At 36.9% G+C, this 23,528-nt stretch overlaps 1 protein-coding gene and 1 long non-coding RNA gene across 4 annotated transcripts in view; one reads left to right on the top strand and one right to left on the bottom strand.

Moving 5' to 3' along the window:
* Positions 1–23,528, bottom strand: part of LOC132907030 (helix-loop-helix protein 11) — a 160,729-nt gene that overhangs the window by 80,251 nt on the left and 56,950 nt on the right. The gene's annotated exons all lie outside the window — the stretch shown is intronic.
* On the top strand, positions 10,095–13,061 carry LOC132906867 (uncharacterized). The gene is made up of 3 exons (XR_009658054.1): positions 10,095–10,292; positions 10,779–10,940; positions 12,524–13,061. It is a non-coding gene; the product is annotated as an uncharacterized LOC132906867 (long non-coding RNA).

Here is a 23,528-nt window from a genome sequence, read left to right as displayed (position 1 = left end):
TCGATGACTTGTTTGGATTTCCAGTTACGATATAACGAATTGCTATTTTTCAACAAACGATATAATCAATCAAAGCCTATCTTAATTATTACATCATATATTTCTATTGACAAACATTGCCGATCGTATACATATGGTGTATACGTATTGACATTACTGAGTATCTTGAGATGAATCTGGAGATTGAACGAGAAGATATGTATTTCATTTTTACATTATGCCGTGTCGTGTAAACATGATAAACGCGTGTGTGCACTAATTTTGAACTATTATACTTGAAACGCTATAGAGATAACGATGACGGACACGACATGAAAGTAATTTCTAGTCAGATAGGAGCGAGTAGATTTATGCACAACGACTATCAAAATAAATCCGATATTCTAGCAATTTACCAGGCTGATTTGAAAATTTCACGACCTAACTTATAGATAAATATCATATAACGTCTGGCCATGAACTCATCAGCTTACTCTCGTATCTAAATTCACATCGATATTAATACCAAACGGAAATTACTAATTGGGATTTACAAAATGCAAAATTTACTTTGTTTTAAGATTAATGTTAGCTGCGGTCCTTTGTTTGGAAACAAGGAAGGATAAATTTAAAATGTTTACAAATACCTGAAATCAGTAAAACAATCAAAGCAATAAATCGATCGAGCATAGCGAAGGGGACACAGATTCCTGCATTCTGTTGGGAACAGAGTGGCCGATTGGTTAATGAAATAGAAATTCTAGAGCTGGAATATCATCCGATCGTCACGAGTTCCGTTCTACCGATAGCTCTGGAATGTCCACGGATTCAGGACACGTTCGGCCCAAAGACATGCTATGTCCAATGATCTTGGTTTTAGAGGTAGCTAGAGCTACAGGCCGACACCGTTTCTATCGTCTGGATCTCGCAATCCTTGCTTCTCATTTATACAACGAGCAACAAATCTTTGCCTTGTCACGGAAGTCCCCATTAAACCAGATTATTGGCTAACCATAGGATCGTAATAGTACGATCTTCGAATCCTTATATTTTAATATTGCTCTTATTTCAGCAAAATTAAAAAAGATTAAATTATTGGAAGATTAGATTAAAAAGATTTTTAACGCGTTAAGAAAATCTTTAACGTAAAATTGAAGAGAGAGATCGTGAAGAGAAATAAGAATTATTCTCTAGTTTGCTGTTATATTTTGCTATAGATATTTTTTGAAGGTTAGAAAACGCGAAATTCTTCGCTTAAAAGAAAGAAAGAAATAAAAGGTCAATTACACCGTGACGTCTATTAAATAAGAGAGAGAGAGAGAAGAAAAGGCGAATTCTAACCTAAAAATTCTATTAGACGAAATATTTCGCGTTATGGATTCGTCATCGACTTATCCACGCATCTCAGCCGATACATCGTCGATAACCTGCTGTGTATATAATCGGCACTGGTATCTCCATGCTATGGGCAGCATTCTTGTCGCTTACCATGGAACAATTACGATCGTGTCGTTCGCCGACTAATCGCCTTTAACGTACAACCGCCAAAATTACCCGGAACAGGTAGGATCGCTTGAAATTCCAAATAACATTCCCTACGTCGCAGTGTTTCGAATCACCGCGTGAACTGCCCATTCGCAAGGACTACTACGTTCCCACCAGAGGCTTATCAGCGTGTAATTTACCAGAGCAAGGAGATGATGGTAGGCCAGTGTGACGAAGCTTCGTTGTAGCGTTTTCATGAAGCAACGAAACTCACGCACTTGATGAAAGCGTCAGAACACCGACCTAGCACTCCTTACAAAATCATAGCTGCCATTGAGGCTCAAGTAGTAAAATAATGCATAAAAATTGTGTAAACGCAATACTTATATCAATATTATTAAATATTACAATATTTAATTTTATTGCAAATTGCATCAATATTATTAAAAGTAATATTAGGTAGGAAGAAAAGCTTTTGAGAAGAAGTGTAATAATCTCTTTCAGTTCCTATTCCTATTTTCCAACGTTTCTGTTCGTTCAGATATATGCTTCTTCAAGGTATTGTAATATAAGCATCTCACACTGATAGAAAACTTCTGTGTACCTTTATAGCCAACTGAAAGCGTTCAGAAGCACGCTATGTATATCTGACGCTTACAGAGAATACAATATACCTTTACACGCATAAAACCTCATTTCTATTAGTTCAGTTATTTAAAACTTAAACAACTTGAAACCGCTTTAATTACTAACCTGTTATTTATTTGAAATAGTATTCGTTGAAGTTTCTACGTTCAATTTTGCCAGATTTGTTGGTCCAACGAAACGCTACTACTAATTTCTTCTGGCGAACACACTTCAATTACATTAAGATTATACATAACACATTTAATCATATTAAGACTTCACACTAGATACTTTAATTACATATATTAAGACAACACACTAGACATTTGAGTTTTTAACGGTAATGTAACTGATACACGCGGACAACATTATGCAACGAACACGAGACGTCCATAATGGCGATCTACTGATCACGTTTACAACTTTTTTGGCGGGATCTGCAAGGTGGCGCATGGGTCGCAACTATTTTCACATGGTCAGACAATCGATTCCAAATCGATCTCATTTGAGTAGCTCGATACGATCCTTATTTTATTTTATACTATTCTTGCAAATTCCTTAATTCCTTCCTTTCAAAGCAACAACAGCTCCGATTGTACAGGAATGAATAATCGACAGAAGCTTGTTCTACATGTGAAGATAGTTTCGTTTCTAAAAAATGAAATTTGAAAATTGATTGATTGAAATGCACCAGGCCAATACTTAATTAAATAAATCCAAACTCTATTTCCCCGAAATAGAGACTTTCAAACGGACAAATTTTATTTTACATTCTTCGCTTACTTTCGCATGTACATTAACTTCTAGCTGATTGTTTATTCGCACTCAGTCGATAATTAAACAAGTTCACATATTAAATAGATTTTCGAATTATATTTTATCGAAAACGAAGCGTCGTATGAAAAGATATTATTCTGTTTTTCAACTTATTTTTTCATACTGAATTATCCCTTTGCTGATTGTAGCATGATTACTGGGACACCTTATATATCGACGCGGTCGAACGACCCTGGAGAGAACGTTCGTTCGCCTCGTCGTGCTCGTCGATCACACAGCATCGTCGTTATTGTTGTCGTCGGTGAGTGCAGGTGACTGTAGATCAAAGGCAGTTAACGCGTACGTGGAATCAGAGTCTCCTGGAACCCAGTTAAGAATTGCGTAACGCAAGCCACGGGTCAATTACCTTAGGCATAGATGCCATTGCGGCGACACGGTGCGCAATCGTTGCAAAGTGATCTCGTTACAACGCGCGTGCGACGTAGTACATTGCTTTGCTTCACTTTGCGTGATCTATGCCGGTCGCTTGCGTTATGTTCCCTGGATTTTGCAATGCTGTTACTAAGGTGTTGCTCGAGAAACACACGCTTTACAATCAAATATATGCTCACGAAAGTATTTGAACACCTATCATAGAAAACTTGTATGTACAGTGGCTGCAAAAAGTACTGAAACGCATCCTTCTTTTTCAATGATGCGTTCTTGTATGAAATTTTACATTTCACTTTCACAGTATCGCAAGCACTTTTTAATCACAAGGACTGGATTAAATGATACGAAATTTAATACGCTCAGTCATAATTAATTAGCATGCAAGTGTTATAATAGATACAATGGTGTGCGAATACTTCTCGTAGCCACTGTATATATCCTATGCGTTATATAACGTAAATTACTGCATCTTGAAAAATAAAAATTTACTAGATAGAACGTTTTAACTAAGAAGAGCGATATTCTCGTCACATTCTGTTGATCTGTCTTTCCTAATCGCGTGGAATAGTTACACCATCGTCCTTGCGAGCTTTTTTCCACGCTAGTCGTGATCGAGACAGGATATCGGACGAACGAGATGGATCTACGCCAGAAGATAACCGATCCTGGGACGCGGACAAATCGCGTGGTCGGTTGACCGTGAGAGGGACTACGGTTTGAATAGCTGAGAAGGGAAATATGACTGGCAAAAAAGACGTCGGGTATAGTGAAGAGAATAAATCTTGCATACGTAATGACGATGTCTGCTGCATTGTTTTGCGTGGTATGCGAAGGATTTCATTTCGAGTGGTTTATTTCATTAAGTTTTGTTTTGTATCGAAGAAAGAAAAGTAAGAGGAAATTTTATGTCAGGTTGTTTAAGAGATACTTGTCCTTATTGTATTAAGACTTTTGAAGAATTTTCAATATTTATATCACAGAAAATACTAGAAAATTGAACTACTACATAAATGAGTCATACTTATTTTTTTCAAACTTACTCACTAAGTCGTTGATTAATAAAGCATCTATTCAACTTAAAATGCATGTCATGCAGGAATGACGAAGTATCAGAGATGACGCATGATACATACTCTTTCAAGAATCTGGGTGACAAAAGTAGGAAATACGAACAAATAAAAATTGGAAGTTCGCATATTGGATATCCACAAAATACTATAAAGGATAGACGAGACCAAACCTCACCTCGAAACAGTAATAGAACATTTTGCGTTAAAATCCAATCAATTTTTCACAAATTTTAAAATTACTTGAAATTACTACGATAGCAGACGATACAAAACACGATCTAATCTGTACATAATGTTGGTTTCCCAATATCTACTGGGCTGACTTTCACCAACGGCATATCCAGTGAAACTTCTCTCTCCCTGTATGTCCCTTTTGCCCTTCTTAAGAAGGCGCCGAAGGGCACGTTTCTCGACATGCTTCGTGAGAAGCTACGGTTGATGATGCTCCGAGACGTGACTATGTTCAGCACTTCTTCGTTGGTTTTATCAGTTCCGTACCTCCGAGAAAATACGACAATGGCGGATCTCGAAGGTACGCACTGATTTCTCCAATCCTCAATTACGTACTATATCGTCTTCTGCTTTTGCGATAGATTTCTGCTTCTCGAATATTTGATTGCAATTTTTATAAACCCGTACGTTTGATTGTTTAGAGCTTTTCCAAGTCTTATTGGTACTTTATTAACGTTTCTCCTTCTTTCTAAACCGAAAGCAACGAAAATCGTTTAAGCAAACATCGCTCGAGAATAATTAGCATACTCGCAATTAATTCAACTTCTTTTACTGTTTCGCAACGTCTCGAGCAAATATCGCGCTTTCTCCAGGAAAACGCTTGGCACAAAAGTACGGAGACGCTCATAAACACATTCCATTGCTGTGATTTTCTCCAAAGTGTACAAAGTGCCGGAGGGACGAGATGAAACAGCCGCGAAACGAGAGGAAACAATGTTAGAAAGGTGCGACAACGAGTGCATTGGTAAAATGAAACATAGTAGTCACGAAGCAAGGCATAATATCGTTTTTACGCGTATTCTTAGTGAACTAGACAACCAACCGTATCGTGAAACGTTCAACCCTCTTAGTCCCCGTGAGAACGATGGAAATCCGATGCAGTTTTTATTTTGAACTATGGATGAAGCTTAACAGCTGTTTCTTACGACGACTGATTCTTTTTCGTTATCATTCGAACGATTAAAAGACAATTTTCTAAATAAATATAGCTTATTTATTTCAATAATATTTAAAAAATTATGTAATTTTAAGTTCTTCAATTTCTTATGTTGCCAATGCGTTGCCGCGCATTTACCGTCACAATGATATAACTCAAAATTTCCAGTTTTTAAGTTATTAGTAGAGAAAAATAAAGTTTGAAAATGTAACAATATAATTTTAATGTAAAGCTGCATCTCGACTTTTAATACACCGAAAATACTACAGCATTTTTGGTTTCCAGGTTAGATAAACGTTCGCAGATATTCGATGCAGAACGATAGGAAAAAGAGGGAAAGATGGCACGGAATGCGCAAACGGTCAAAGGAAACGGTTTTGGATCGCAATTCGGTGGCACTTCTGGTGTCTCTCTGACGCCTTGACATTGCGTCCGCAGTAACGTCAGTGCAATCAAGAACTCATCTCCTGCAGGAAGGACAGTCTCCTCGGTATTGTGCTCTCGTCACTTGGAGCTTGTCATCAGCTTGGAACTTGCCGGAAACACGACTCAGTTCTGACTCTGCTCCATTCTGTTCTATTCTATTCTGTTCACGACTTAATATTTCCTTTTTACTCTTCGTTTTCCACGTTATTAATATATTAATATATATATTCGATACATTCATATCGATCATATTCGACCGTAAGACCTATCGCCGTGATTAATTAACGGTAATTTTCTAAACACGAAACTCAATTCCAAAAATACAACTAAAAATCCAAGAGCCTTCTCAACCATTTCCTCAAAGATAAAAATAAGAATCGTGAAACGAGTGACGCGTAGTTGTCAAAGGGTAGCACGGCTTGGCACAAAAGAAACGAAACTTTCGAGAAAGGGTGGAAAGAAAAACACAATAATAACCCGATGCTCGGCACGCTGTAAATACTGAAAAGGGAAAAGCGGAATAAAACAATAACGGGACAATTGGTCCACTTTGAGCCAAGTTTCCGTGGTTGAATAAAAAGTAAAAAGGCATGACAAAGCTTCTCTATCTATTCCACACGATAAAACGAGAGAGAAGGTTAAGAGGAATAGAGAGAAGAGTATGAAGGAAGCGTAGAGGGGTGGAAAAGGTATGGAGGGGTTGTCTTGAGGCCGACGCCCAGATCGATGCTCCCGTCTGAGGTTCCTGTAGGCGGAGGCTGTGCAGAATTCTCGACCGTAAGGATCTCCGTGTACTTCGCCTGTTATTTTGCTTAGCAGAGAATCTCGACCTCCACAGCCCTCGAACCAAAGAAACAATGTATTCTTTTCCTTAAAATGTTTCGCTTCCCCCCGCAAGGATCAAGTTCATTTCTAGTAAATTCATGATCGAGGTCATTTGCAAACGTTGACCCTTAAAAATATGGTTTTTCCAAGTGTCTATGATGAAATATTTTGAAGCGACAATCTATGTGCCACAGAGTCTATGTTCATAGAACACTATGCAAAGACTTTAGAAACATTTGCACGATCGTAAATTATAAATAAATTTTTTGAAATATAATATCTGCAGTGTCATAACCATCACCATTTGCCTGAAATCATTTGAAATCCGAACAAACAAACCTCTATGAAACAAGATTTATCTGTATATACGTAACTATCGAAATTTTCCTAGCAGACTCCTAAGTGCTGTGACTCCGGCAGATTAAAATTCCTTGAAAAAGCATAAATTTCGTAATTTCTAAGAAAATCTAGTGGCTACGAAATAGGAATAGAAATAAGAAAAGAAAGTCACCGAAGGGTTCTACATCTGCCGGACGATTCATCGAGGCATTCACGCGTGGAAGGCCCTCCATTGTGCGGCATTACAGCCCTTCAGGGTGAAGTCCAGCCAGTCTTAAGGGCACATGTGACAAATGCCTTTATTCGTTTTCTCACACCAGTATACCAAGTATGACAATCGTGGCGAGGCACGTATACGCACTCCGCGAAAAGCATTCTTCTGCTCCGTCGTTTACGACGAACTCGATCACGTGCCATTACGAACCATAGAAAACGTCAATAACCTTTGACTATACGTAATAGAGACACGCACCCGCTCCATCATTTTCTAGGCAGTGTAGAATTAACAGAATGAAAATTCAAAACATAGGAAAATTTGATTTTGAGCGACATAGACGCATACGCGTAAATAATTTCTAGCATTTGATGGAATTTTAAAATTCAATAAACTCCACATCGATCAATTTAATGTTATCAAAACTGAATAAAAAGTTTAATTTGATTGTGGGATTAAATATGTATTTTTGTACTGTATGAAACATATCTATCAGTAATTGTTTGCAAAACTTTATAAAAAATTATATTTTGCGCAAAATTTCGTCACCTTTCATGGATTATAAATTGAAAGTAAATTATACGCTTCAAGCAAGGTATAATATAGTTTTCTTAAAGTTAAAGTATTTTCATCTTTAAAAATGTTTCGTATAATACGTATAATACATATATTCATAAAAATTTTCTACATTAAATTGGTATTCAAATTATTTCGCGAATCGTTATATATCGAAGTTTCGCTGGTAAACATCTTTCACAACTGAAGTTCTATAGATGAATATTTATCCAAAGTCCTATCCGAATTGGATCGGCTTCAATGACAAGTGTAAGCTGATCGCGACGCGACTATAATTCGATATTACGAAAACTTAATCAGGTATATTCTTTTTCTCTTTCTTTCCGTTCGTTTTCCCATGGGTGCGAATAATTCGATTTGTCAGTATCAGTGATAAGCTGACTCAGTGACCTTTCAAGGTCTGTACCGAAATTACGCTCGCACAACACCCATAACGCGATTTCGTGGCTCAAATTAATCATATTTTTCTTCAATTTTCTGCCTATTTTCTATCATCCAAGTCCAGTTTCAAATTATCTTCACGTATGGCTAATTTTAAATTTAAAATCACTAGATTTAAAATTTCAAACTAGACACACTGTATATCTTGTTAATACAGTGTCGTAGAATTTAATATTAAAATTATGAGAATGGTCAAAATGACCAATGTATAATTTTTCGTCGAAACTTTGTGGACTTACAACGGTGCATCTCTACATTTTGTTGATTTTAGTGGTTTCTTATAAAGTACATATGTGGATAGATGCCCGTCTTTTTTCTCGTGTATAGTTACTTTTCATTTCAATTTCTTTAGTACAAATTTTATATATTAAAATTTACATAAGCAAATGTAAAGTTTGTACACGTTTTCTGTATGAAAACGTAAACGGAGGAAATGTTTATTAAATGTAAAAGGAGTCTATTAAGTAGCTACGTATTTGGTAGGAAATCAATTTAAGAAGAATTGGTTTCAAACATCGACTCACGGTTGTTAACCACAGGGAACGCAGCACGTACCAGGGCAGGAATTCCTGAACCGCAAATGAAGTGTGCAGACTTACCTGTAATAAACATAAAAATAAAATGCTTATCGTTTCACGCTATGTTTGCGCTTACAATTACGATTAAGGTGAACACTCGCGGTTATAGCGTTCACAGAATCATCCTTGTTAGTTTGGATTATACGAGAAAGTTGGAAAAATTGGAAAAAAGAAGATAGATGCCCTAGCCTGCTAAAATAATAAAGGAAAAACAAAATATTTGTGTAATAATAGAAATAGAACTAACGATAATTCTATACAATTCAAAAATACAATAAAATAGCCGAACACTATAGTATGTTTTATACCATATTTAATTTATATATATTATAAATATATATAATTTATAAATATTTGAATGAAAAAGTTCATAAAATCCCCCAAAATTAAAATGACTAAAAATCTTTATGTAATATTCAGAGATTTCAATTTAAGTAACAAGTTTCGTGGAAGTTTCGAATAACACTGAATTTATTTCCGGAGGAAGAGGATGTAACATACGAAACTATACATGGAATGTTGTTTGTGAAGTGTAGCGTCATAAATTAGCGCCATTAGCGTTACACCCTTTCTAAGAAACGCACGTTTCCTCGAGACTGTGTAACGAATGTATGATGCAATAACGTGTACCGTGTTTATTAATATCAATTATAAAGAAAATAATTAATGGTGACAACCCTTCTGCGTTTATCGTGTACCCCAGTGTCGCTGACACGTCGTTAAATCATTTGAAGAGAGGGGAGAATTCGAAGAGATTGGGAACAAGGGTTGCCAACCCTTCGCTACTTTGTTTAATAAATTTTACACGAAATTTATTTCTGTTAGTTAGTCCCTTCTGGAAAATATTTAAAATTTCCATAAAAAAAAGTAATAGATAAAGCAAAGTTCCTTTCGTAAACGAATAAAAAATTAAATTCTAGCCCATAAACTATAAAATGAATTTCATCGCCGACGATTACTCGTCTTTGTCCATTACGAAACCCACAAATGCTTTTTTTCTATCGGAAGAATCAAATTAGAAGAATCCGAACGGCACGATAAAACGTTGATTTACAATCGACAACATTTGCAGCGATAACGTACTCGCAGGCGTTACTCATTGTACCAGGCGTCGGAATTACGTAATGCGGTTCTGTGAATGAATCAGAAGTTACGTTGGTGCCGCGGCTTTATCTAATTGTAGGACGTGCACTTCTTTTGCTACGTTACTTCACGTTGCGTGCATTTTTCAACGAGCAGCGCTGTCATAGGCGCAATGCAATGACGAACCTCTGGACCCTAACCTACCTCTCTGCCTATGTTCGAGAGAAGTGGAAATGAGTGACGACCATTGCGAGGTATCACCACGACGCAACGTAAGCTTAATATAGATTGTTGATTCTTGAAGTACGTATGTGGCGTTTGAGCTTTTCTAAAATAGCGGCCAACAGCGTTGCGATAGATCTTTAAATTGCTCCTCTATAAAAATACGACTTATCACATTTTGTTATGTTATAAATATAAATATATATAGGTATGTGCTATAAATAGATTGATTTTCATGCATTTGTACAATCTAAAACCGCAAGAATTGCGCATGATAGAATGCATATAACGCAGGAAAACATAAAATATCCAAAGTACGGTACTCGTTATAATTTTTAATAAAAAAAGCTAATTTCTATTTAAGTTCTGCCTCTTCTATTTTATTTTATTATTTTTATGTGTATACATGTATATATAAATTTTCATAAAAATTTGCAGCTTGCTTATAAATTATGATGTTCGTTCTTCGTATATAGAGTAAGTGAAGGAACAATTTCAAACGTCTAACTTTTTCTTTTGAAAATATTTCGCTACAGGCCGGAACGCGACGAAGGCTGACGTCTTTTTTCACGGCCCTGACTTCCTGATGACAGTAGTAGCCTTGAGTAGAGGCTCGAGAGAGAGTGGAGGAACCGACGCTGAGTCGAGCAGAACAAGCAGGCGTTACAACGTTACAACATTACGACGATGAAGAGGAGGTAGAGTTGCATGGCGTGTATCTATGTTTAGAAGGGCGAAACGTCACATCCGGTAGTCTACGCTCCCCTTGATCGTTCGCTCACTCTTTCCATGTTCCGTCTCTTTCTCTACACGTATTTCTCGTAGCGTTTCTTCTTCGTCAACCTCTTTTTCCTTCCTGGCTACTGTACACCGCGTTGTCACGTGCCGTGACTTATTTCAACCAACTTTTAGCTACTTGCGTATATACATCAATGAGATTTGAAATTTCGTTGAAATAAAAGTTTCAGATTAGGAAAAAATTGAACGCGTAATTACGTATCAATTCTTCGGGATCTTTTAATATTCTCAATTAAGTAAACGATTTTCTAATTATCGCGCGTAATACATTTGTGTAAACTGCGTCGTGAAATACTTTCATGCCGTTTATAAGAATTCTTCGTATGGACATGACCTACGGCAAATTACGATCCTAACCTTCAAGCTGACACGATATTATGATTATCGATCGATCTTTTTAAGTGCGTCAAGGTTGACAACATCCATACAACATTTTCTTTTCTTTCATGGCTGTTTGGCATCGAAAAACTGATTTTTCAAGCATATAAATTATTATATGCTTGCCACGTTGCAATTCATCCATTTACTGGTAAGATTTTGTTACAAAATGAATAATTTTCAATTTGAACTTTTCGATCGAAGCTTTCTCGATTCTCGTTAAAAACTGCAGGACCATCTCTATCAATCGCTAATTAACTCGCAAACAATTACGCGGTAACGTTATCGGACGGTCATTTTAAACATTTAACCGATTCGAACATCGACGCGGTAAGCAACAATTCGACTGCGAATCGGCGTTAATTTCAGGCCCCAATTAAAAAGACGCCTGATCCAATTAAAATGTCAAGCAGAATGGCCGCGTACTCACCCCGTATGTGCGCATGCGCACGAGGCTCGTTCGTTTCACGCACGTTGTACTGCCGCGTAGAATGCGTAAAGCAACGTGTGCTGCACCACAAGAGAGAAGCAAAGCAGAGTTTTCATTAATGAGAAAGTGCTCGCCGCGCGTATCGAGTTAAGCCGACTCGAGTTGAATTGCGTGCATGGTAAGAACTCGCGTTCTCTGTCCTCGTGTGTCGTCGACAAGAAATATGAACGTCGGCGAGCACTGCATCCTCGTTGCATACGTAATACGTACAGTGCACACAACCGTTCGTTCATAAATATTAGGTAGTTTGAACATACTTAGTCATGAATTAATAATATAATCGTATTTATCGAATTTTTAAATTCGATTCTTCTTGAACAACAAGCTAACAACGAAACTTTGTTATTGTTAATTGCCATCTTATTTCGAGTTTTGTAACTTCAACAATTATCTCGTACCTCGTTGTCGAGCAATCAAGACTCAAGTATATTTGAAATATCATTAGGAAATTATTAAATCTTCTAATTATATTTAGAATTATTATATTTTCAGGAACCAATATTTAGTATTATAATAACAATTACAGTTAATTTGACGTAATCTGATTTTATATATATATAATATAATAAACCAATTTCTTTAATAAAATAGCCATGTTTTTTTAAAAAATTACAGGAATGCTGTCGAGTAATATAAATTCAATGAGAAAATTACGTATCTACTACTTTCTCCGTTTACCTGGATTATCGAACGGAAATGGTTTGCGAGTATTGGTTCTAAAGAACTACATGTTTTTCTCCATATCGTACATTTATACTTGAATTTTTCTCGTTTTTCGAAACTTCCGTGTCGTGTGATATAAAATGTTCGCAGGAAAATCGTGTGCTTTTTATCCTTAATAATAGTAATCTTGGCAAGGAAATGTGAAAGGAAGGAACGTAACGTCGCAATTACGTCTGTTGTTTCAAGCAATCGTTGCGCTCGAGCTTCGTACGCATCTGCGTAACATTCCAGGGTAATTGAAATCCCTCTTGACGAATGTTTATGTAATTTTCTCATAAATCAGAAGTATCTCGAGCAACGGAGATTAAAAATACATTAAGTAATATTATAAACATACCATTTGGAGACTACAAGGGAAAGATGCGATAAGCCACACTTTCAACACGATCTTTCTATTTGATTTTATAAAATTAATTTGTTAACTAGGAAATCCAGTTTGTTAATATTCTCACATATCCAGTTCTTATTTATACTCGTACAATATATCAGAGAATAGTTTCACGAGGAAATGCCACATCCGGTATAAATGTAGTTAAAAAATTATGATTTTATTTAATTTAAGAACTTAATGTCAAGCTTTCTGTTGATTCAAGTTTTCGATTTCTCACCAATTCCAAGATCACGTACGTTGTACTCATGTACGAATGTTCGTACTACGTTCGCGTAATGTGTACGCGAATTATGACACGACAAACGCCGCTTCTTGGATAATAGAAGCGATGAAGAAGACAGTAGGTTACCCTGCGCCATAATAATAAACGCCAACGAAAACAAAAACATCGACCATCCGCCTACTATGGAATGTCGTAATCCCTCCCTTCTTCTCGTCTGATTAAAAAGAAACAAGATGCACGCTCCGCGAAATACGATACACGTAGTCTACTCTACTTGGAAGTTAGAGCAAAAGTTGCAACTTAGGAAGAACATAAGCTTTATTTAAAGAACAATTAACACGTTAACTTCTGGGTCGAAGTCGCGTGGCCTTCCATTATAATCCCAGTTACTTTACTACTAACGCATTTGACTAGGAACTAGAAAATGATCTTTGTAACAAATATTCTTGTTCTAGACATATTTGCAGCAAATATACTGTACATATAAGATACGCGAGAAAACAGCTGACCAAAATTTAGAAGCATATTCTGCTCACGCTAAGAATGGAAAAGATGATGTAAGCAAGGACCCCAAATCTTTCTTTATCCAAGATATGAACGCTTTTCAAATGTAAATCCTCTGGAATTCTTTCTTATGGCGACGTTTTCAGATTCTTGTTTATGATATCCTTGTTAGCATGAAAATACCTCGAAATCGTATTATCGTTATAATATATTAATAACAGACGCGTTTTGATTACGTTACATGACGAAACACAGCACAGAAGAAGACGATTAACAATGTTCTGATGGCACAGAAATGGAGGATGAAGGACTGATTAAACCCTATGACTCTCGAAACTGACTAAATTCGTTTGCTCGATTGCACCACGCTCTTGAAACTATCTCATACTATGTATCTTCTTGTGCTCGAAACTTTACAGTGCATTTCTGGAATCTATTCAAATACAAGCAGCCACTCGATCTCGTCTGTTCTACTCCAAACACTCGTCATTTGCGCTCGAGAGTCGCTTCAAAGTTTATACGCAGTTACCATGTGTACTACGTTCTGAATTTTACGTGCTTGTTGGTAAAAGATTGAGGAACCATTACGATCAGTGATAAATACATTTTGTGTACCATTCGTTCGACGGAATAACAAAAATTTAATCTTTTTTGAGATATTATATAAAAATACAAATTGTGAGACTTGTGAGTGAGCGAGATACGCTTGTCTCATGATCGCTCTATAAATGAAAGAAGGAAAACATGAGATTGCAGTTAAATCAGCGAAACTAACGGGTCGAAGGTAGAATAGGACAGAGCTAGAACAAATCGGCAAGTTTTCGCGTGGGTTGCAACAGTGAAGGAGAATCGATCGATCACAAAGGTTCGAGGTTCATGAGTTGGCACGCCACGCGTTTCGCTACATAATCAATCGATTTCTCCCTCATCGACTTACAGTCTACGTAGAATGTATGTTGTATATAGTTTTCTTGCAGCTTGTAGTACAATAGTGCATGTTCTGCTTTCGCAGGCCGGCCAACCGTGAAACAAAGGAAGTCGAAGTCTTCCTATAGACGCAGCGCATGTTCCAGCTGAGTGTATGCATATAGAACATCGGATGTGTCCGTCTTGAGATTATTACGCAGTTATATACTTTACGTTATCTATTTATTGTGTAATATTACTTTCTTAAAAGATAAATTGATGGATATCAATCTTTTCATAGGCTTGAGGCAAACGTTTTCGTTTAGAATATATTCAGAATATAACACTGAATAAATTCGACAGTTCTAACCTTAATTTATCAAATTCTTGTCTCGTAAATTGTAAGCCAATTTTCAAACGTAATATTAATTTTAATGTTTGCCAATTTTACTATCAACGTTTGCCAAATATTACAACGTAATAATCTTCTAATTACCCGAGTCACCCTGTTCTAGATAAATCAGCTACTAAGCGGAGTTCACTTCATTCAACCTATTATTTTGTGCCTTAAAAAACGATCATATCAAACTTTTTTTCTTATTCTTTTTCGTTTGGTAGCCGACAGACAATGTAGCAGTAATCGAGTATATCTACGTATATCTACGTTGCGAAGCACGAGGAACGGAAAAGGGGAATTTCTTGCACGCCAACGCGCGTGCAACTTAGGTTTCTCCCCCTTTATATTGTTGCAATATGGATATCAGTCACGAGCGTGCATCTACCTTCGAAACCTCCCCTGTTCGTTCTGCACTTCCGAACGAACATTCACTGGAAGACAATGCGGCAATCAACATTGTTCAACCGAAGAATCGATTCCACCGCTGACTTCGATATAACATAGTTGCTGGAAAATGTACAACGAAATTGTAAAATTAACGCGATTATCAAAGCGCTAATTTTAGATATCGAAAATAGAAACTTGAGAATTTATGGTCAGTGGTGTGTTTTAGCATTAATTTTGTTCTGTAATTTTAATTTTATTTTAATTTATATTTTAAAATACTATCGTAGTGTATTTTGCCATTAACAAACAAGAAAAGTCTAGAAACGAATTATTTTTCATTTCTTCAAATAAGACGAATGATACCTGTTTAAAAGATTCTGTAAATTATTGTTAGTAGGAAATGGTTTCTAACCTAGCAAATATAGCTTCTAGCAACAATGCATCGTACGAGTTTGTTGGATCATTGTAAACCATGGATTACGCGTAGGTCGTTCGTTTCTCTTCTATGCGGAAGCGAAACAAGAAAAATCGGCCAAGTTGTGCATGTGTCACAAGCGAAGACAACTTTCAACAGTGTAACGGAGAGCCTGTCGCGATTTTATTCGCCACAAAGTAGCGAAATATTATCGTGGCGGAGAATCGCGTGGTGCGCGTGCGCAACTCGATACACCGTGGCCACTCTGGCTTTCCTTACCTCGAGAAAGCTATAAACCCAACCGTGATCCATTTACAACCAAATTGAAACGATAAATAATATTTAACGAAGCTGGCCAGCGACTCTCGAAACGCGCGGAAACCATTATACAACCCTACAAATTGCTATGCCAATTTTAATCTAATTCGAATGTAATTTCTTTCCGGCACTTGTTTTCTTCCATTTAGAGGTTACATCTGTTACGTTTTTACGTTTATTGGCAAGAAGTTAGGGAAATTTCTTCTAGAAATGTGTGGTTATGCATAATTGGAAATTATGCGTCATTAGATAAATAACAAAGTAAGAGATTCGAGAGATTATTAATGGTTTGTAGTGGAAAGCGGGGATATTTTTGATTATATGGTTTTGTTGTTGGCAGTGCAATTATGATGAGTATGTAAATGGGGAAAGTTCTTATAGACGGCAGCTTTACGTTAATTTGGTTTGCAATTATTGCTAGAATTAAATATTTCCAAATAGTCCTATAATCGTAATATTTTAAAATACCAAAGATGTATTGCTAAATCTAACAAGAAATTACTTATAGAAGTAAGAGCGTTCATAATATAATTAATTACATTTATCATCATTTCTATATCCTCATGATGCGATAAAAAGAAAAATTACATAGCCAGCGTGAAAAAAAGAATGAAAATAGCCGCAAGGAAGCGACGGCCCAATATATAAATCATTATTACATTTCTTAAATTATATTCCCAAAAATAAATCTGCATAATCTTTATAAATATCCGCAGTCTAATCATTATCTTCTCTAAACCATTCGTCTATATACCAACATAAATCGACCACTGTTCAAACAACGTCGGAATTACTCTTACTCGTGTCTTCGCGATCGTGTTTCGAGTGTATATCTGGGAAGAAAGGGGCCGGGTGGTGTCAGCGTTTCTTTCGAGGCAGCGTCGCCGCGGCAGGCGAGCGAGAGAAGCGCAGCAGCAGTTTCTACGTCGTCATGAATCGCTCGAGTAGAACGCGGCGGTGGCTGGCATGGTGGGGCAAGGTGTAGGTCTCGTGACGTAGCAGTACGTATTTCTACTACTACGTTGTAACCTCCGTACATCCAGCCCCTCCACCATTCCCCACTCCGCGCCAGCGTTCCGGAATCAGACCTGGTTCTCAACCCTCTCGTGTGTAACCGGAATATGAGCAACTACCCCTCCGCCCCGTGTTTCTCTCTAGCCAGCCAGCCAGCCGCCACCTACTCCGCCTCCTCTCTTCTTTCTCCTCCACGTTGCACGTCGTAGCCATGGCAATATTGATCGACCGGCTGGCCAGCCAGCCAGGCGGCCAGACTGGATGGTATGCTCGGTCTGCGCTTCCTACGACAGCCAACGAGCTTTCGGGGCCGACGATGCCTTCCGAGAGATCCTTCAATCCACGCTATATGATTCTGTGTAACGTGTATGGTACGATGTTACGCAGATATACTGGCTAGCTGGCGTTCTTCGCGACTCTTGTTACATGTGTAGGATAGGTTGCTTAGTATTTGTAGGGTTCGCGTGATTAATATGGGATTGTGCGATACATATTTTCATTTTGAGGTAATTTTTCAGAGAATGACAACTTTCGTTGTAAGTTTATGTAGCTTTAGAGATGTCTCTTCTTTCGATCTACGCTAGTCTTCGTACTATTGTATCATGTATCGTACAATTCTACGCAGTTACGTCGGTTGTTGTTTCACTTGGTGTATAAGATAGTATAGGTCGGTAACAGATTTGGCGCGGTTAGCATGGCATTAAGAGATATTTACATTTCGAAATTGGGAGAAGGAACGGTGAACTTTGATTTGGTCTCGAGGTTTCGGAATTTGCATGCTTTGATATTTGATCGATTATTTGGATCTGCATACGTGTAGCGTAGGCTGGGCGTAATTAGGATTGACAGATATCTATTTTTACATGGTTTACATTTTACTGCACTTCTGTATAGAGAATGATGACCTTTGATTTTGAATCTTTGATTTCATAGCGCGAGAGTTTTAAAAATCAGGTTTGAATTAGCTAATTGAATAATTGTACTATAATTTGATATTGGTATTAACATATTAGGTGTCATCGAGATCTAACGATAAAAATCGATTTTGAACAAAAGTTTAATCATTTCATTATTCAGTCTTTTTCATTATTTAGTCATTATTGCGTAACAACCTGTACAATATAACCTATCTTAGAACATGAAAAATGTTGATAATAATTTCTGAAAAGATGAAACAGTATGCAACGTTTTCACTAAAAACAGTACGATAATATTATGTACATGGAAAGCATTTAATTATGACCACTGGCAAAAGACTCTCTGAAGTCGTCCAATGATTATTCGACTCTCGAATAAGAAAGGAGGAAAATCGGTGAAAGAAATTACGAACTATTATCGGCGGCGGTTCATTGAGAAAAATTGGTTTGTATTGGGAATCGCGGAAGGGGATCCATATCGTGGCTCGTTAGAAGCTCCGTATTCAGGGCCGAGTTTACGGCACATCGAGGTTTACGAACTCTCGATGCTGTGGTTTCAGACGAGAACTTTGCAGTTCCCTCGCTGTGCACCGATACATCGATACATCAACACTACGTTGTATTTCTCGTCGGTGTTCTCGACAGAATACTGATTCTTACGGTTATATTTATAGCGATAAATATTTTCCCATTCTCTTGTCTAATAGAAGGAATTTAAAGATGAGTGAAAATTTTTTATTTTTTATAGCAAGATAATGTCGAGTGAAAGCTGTGTTCCGTTGATGTCGTAGAATATGATTTTTATGGTTGCAAATATGTAGGCGCTTGTTATGCATAATAACTTGTAATTTATGATGGTGAAATGACTTGTAATTTACAAAATTTATTTATAAAACATCAATTTTCGTTCTATTATCAAACTTGTACTGGTAATTTGTGACTTGTGTCTAAAGTTTCACGTACTAATATTATATTAGCCGAGGGCCCAGATCCACCTACGAAAATACTGTTCCCTATCACTTGCGGCTATCCAAAACACAAACACTGAAACGAATCGATAGTTAAGCCGGCTCGATAAGCCGAACATCAAAGACGCAGTACGCGCTCAAAAATCAAATCTCGTTAACGCTCTCGTCGAATAACAGTGGCGCACGAACCGTGAAAAAAAAATAAAAATAAAAACATGGAAAATCTTCGACGTAGCTCCAAGTGACCTTGTTGCAAATTTACACCATCCTATGTATTATCTACACATATATGCATGTATTACTCGATGACTTTATATACATTTTCTTTGTATACATCCTATATCGCTCATTTGGCGCAATAATGACATAACTCAAAAATCACGTTTTTGTATGTTCTGGATAATTTTGTAAAAACGACGCATTAAAATGTCAAATTGAATGACAAGCGGCCAGAACATTACAGTACTGTTTCTTTTACTCGTTATAATAAGCCACGATATTTAGAGGGACCAATTTTGACGTTCATTCTACGTTTAACATTATTATTCGTGCTGTGTACAGTGAATACATTGTAATTTCTATACGAACGTGTTCTTAGGTTTATTTTTAATTTTAACAATATGATCATGATATTCACTTGAATTATATAATCATGATAATTGTCTCATTAGCGTCAGTGAATAAAATACAATTTCTAAATATAAAGTAACATACTTGTTCGTTACGTAGCTGTTGGTAAAAACACGATCGAAATCCGAAGAGGCAGAAATGTATGTCATCTAACCATCGCGAAAGTTTAAAATTCGAAACGTTTCTATAAATGTTCCACTATTTTTGCGAGTCTTTGTATGCGAAACATGAACAGTCGTGCGTCTTCTTCATTTTCTACTTTTTTCGATTAGAGAGTGGTGCAGGTGTGTGCGCTCGCGACCAGGTCGGTTCAAAGGACCTGACCCGGCCGAGTGGCCGAGATCCATTCTGGGATCTGACCGAATGCTCGACCAAGATGAAGCTCCGGAAGCAACACAACCATGAACCGAACCCAACCTATCGCGACCTTTTCGGCTCGTGCCTATTTGTCGCCGATCGAAAGGTCGTACAACCGAATTTAGATTCGATTGTTCGACTGGTAATAACGAAATGGAGAATAGTAGACACAGTTGGTTCGGAGTACGAGATTTCCACGAAGTTTGTGCAGGTGTAATAAGGATCGAGGGATGACTGCTTGCAGAATCGCTTCGTATGTTTGAGTTCAAGTTACGTAAGATATGATACGGTAACTCTTGGCAAGTTAGAGGTCATGTTTGAGCGTATATTATGTGGATTCTTCGAGCAAAGTTTATCGCTAAAATTACTTGGTGATACAGATTTTGAATGGTTACAAGAAGTATGGAGATATGGAAGTATTTTGAGAAAATTGTCAGAAATTCTATTACGAAGTTTGGTAGAATCTACATTTCATACGATCGATTATCAAGATACGTAAAATTTATTAAATTTAAAATTTTGTAATAAAATAGAGATAACTGTATGACAGAGCTCGATAGAATTTGGATTTAACAAAATAAAATTTGACGAAGGTATTGAATTCCGCTAAACTTAAATAGCCAAGTAAAATTCTGTATTTACTTTATACAACAAACGTTGAAATAGGTAAACTGTATGATGATGGGATTTTATTATTTTATAACGAATGAAGATTGTTTCACGTTTTGTATGGAAAACATACTACTTGAATAATTTCGTATACTTGTGGTAACATTCGGTGCAATTAATTCCGACAAGCAAAATATTTGTATATTTGAATATAACCCACGTTTGGTTAGAAACCAATGTGAGATCAGTAGATGTTTTCGAACGAGAATGACAATGGATGGTAAAAACGAAGAAAAATATTCTTCCGCTAGCTGATTTTATATCTATTCAACGCTGTTATGCGCACTGAGGAATGGGACATTAACAAAAAGCAGCTGGGAAACGAAAATATTATGACGTTTTGTGAAAAAAAAAAAAAAAAAATATGTTTCATAGAGAATTCTATAGACAGACAATTCCGAAAGGAAGAGAATTAATGTTGATGAAGACACGTGTTATTGTACGATGCTTTATTAGAATTGTGATATTTTATGTGCAGAGCCTGCGAATAGAGATTTATAGAACTGTCAAAATAAACATTTTATGAAAATATTGCGCAGCATGCATTGAAACGAAAATACGGTAATCACGAATGGACGTTCATTTCCCAGAACTATAAATTCTTTGCTCAGCTCCCATCAGTAGCAGTAGCAGCTAATTAATGTCAGAAATTCATCAAGTCGATTTACGTTTCAAAGCCTATTATACCTCGAGTTATTCGTAAGTAAAGTACCTGTTGCCGAAATGTATATATTTTAGGTATGCCTCGTAACAAGATATTCAACTTCTCCTTGCCTGTCTTTCAACAACGTCTTCAGTGCTCATCGAGAGGCCTTGGATACAAGGATACGCAAGATGTTGCGCTTTGTAAATGCATAAATTACTCATGGTCCTTTGCAAGCGTTCGTCACAAATATTTATTATGGCATTTACAACGAAATTGTATCATTTCGATATCTCTACTTAATGTTATCGATAATAACAGCTTTGCATAAATAATTCAGTTGCTATAATACGTTCTACTGCGTCTTTTGAGTTACTTTGACGAAACATAATCTAACGTTATAAAATATTTTAAAACGTAACATAAACTGGAAAGATTCTGTAACTTCGACGAGAAAAAGTTCCAATTAAAAGTAATTGGAACGATTAATGTAGCTAATAAGTTAGCTAAGATGCATTTTTTCTCGGAATAATTTTATAGCAATCGTTAGAATTTTCCGCGGTTAACACACGGAAACTAATGATAATCCCACATGAACGAACATCGTAGCAAGTGGTTTGGCCTGATACGAACAACGTTAGAACGTGTGACTTGCGGTATGCTGGCAGCGGTTGCTCGTACATCTGATATCGCGTTTTCCAGCAACCGCTCTACATATGCTCACCTACGATGATCGACTTTATCGTTCAGTTCAGTCTTATCGCACCTTGCCACAGGCATTTGATTGATAAAATCTGCCAAACAGGAAACAAATTAGGAAATGCAGGACGGCATGCATGTACAATATATTGTACGCTACTAGCTAACACTCGCGTAGCGCTAATATCGTGTTTCTGATTTTTCAGGTACTCATATTCATCGAGATACTTCATTCCAAGTAGCAATATTTGTTCGAACGTTTCTTTATTGAACAGACATTTATAATAAAAATGGTACGATCTTTTCGAGCGATCCAATATATTTATTTCCTTTTTCTTTCTTTTTTTTATTTTCCATATACGTGCTTCTTTCTGCAATTTGTCTGAGAAGACATTTGGCAGATTACTATAGACGTGACACAAACGAAGCATTGGAATAAAAAGAAAGTTCGATTGCCTTTGAACGCGAGCATAAGAAAATGGAGAGACCGCTGGCAAAGCGGACCACTTCCGCCTATTATTTTATCGAAGGGTGAGGAGAGATCGCGGCGTACCGATGACCAGCAGAGGAGGAAACAGGAATATAAAGGAGACAGGGAAGAAAAGAGACTGCTTTTAACGTTGCAAGCCTTCAAGTAAAACCGGCTTCGAACTGTCGTTGGAAAGTATATGCTTTGAATATTGAACTGAATCTACACTGAGATACTCGACAGAGTGCAATGTTAGGTTAGATCGCCTGAAACTCAGACACGAAGATCCCCTTTGACTTGATATCTTGATGAGATCAGTTGTCGTGGATGACGATGGATTTTGGAACTCTCAAGAGAAACCAAATTATCATTACTCGTTTTTTCTTCCCCGCGAAAGTGTTTGGGAGCATTTAAATAGTCGAGATATGCTGCGATTTCTTTCTACGTTTGGAGAAAGGAAATTTTACTTCCAGTATTTGCAGTAGGTACATATATCTTCAAGGAAAATAACAAAGAAATTCTTCTTCAGAGAGAATCGTAAATTTGTGAGAAACTCGAGGAGAATTTGAAAAAATATGATTTTCGATAACGATGATTCGTTTTTACGTTTTCTAGATCTCGATGAGAGTTGATTAATTTTTTCATCAATCTTTTCATTCATTTTGCGCTTTGATCGTCGTTTTTATTTCTTCCCTTGCACCAAGCATATTTTACCCACCGATTTTTCCTCCATACAAACATACAAAATTCTGGTTACGGAAGATTAGTTTAAAAAATGTGTTCCTTTTAAACCGCACGTTTATATAATTTCTCGAATGGTATCACGCATGCGATTCCTGCGGCGAAAATTAATTGACCGATCAGTAACGACGGACAACTGCGAGATTTGATAAGACAACGCAATTTGTTATTAGAAATACCGAAATTCCTGGAACTGTCGGCCAGATTGTGCCCCATGGTTAATCGCAACGTAGCGTGTAACACGAGGAC

This window comes from Bombus pascuorum, chromosome 5, assembly GCF_905332965.1.
Source record: "Bombus pascuorum chromosome 5, iyBomPasc1.1, whole genome shotgun sequence".
NCBI lineage: Eukaryota > Metazoa > Arthropoda > Insecta > Hymenoptera > Apidae > Bombus > Bombus pascuorum.
The sequence above is the reverse complement of the archived record's forward strand: the minus strand, read 5'-3'. Positions and strand labels throughout refer to the sequence as shown.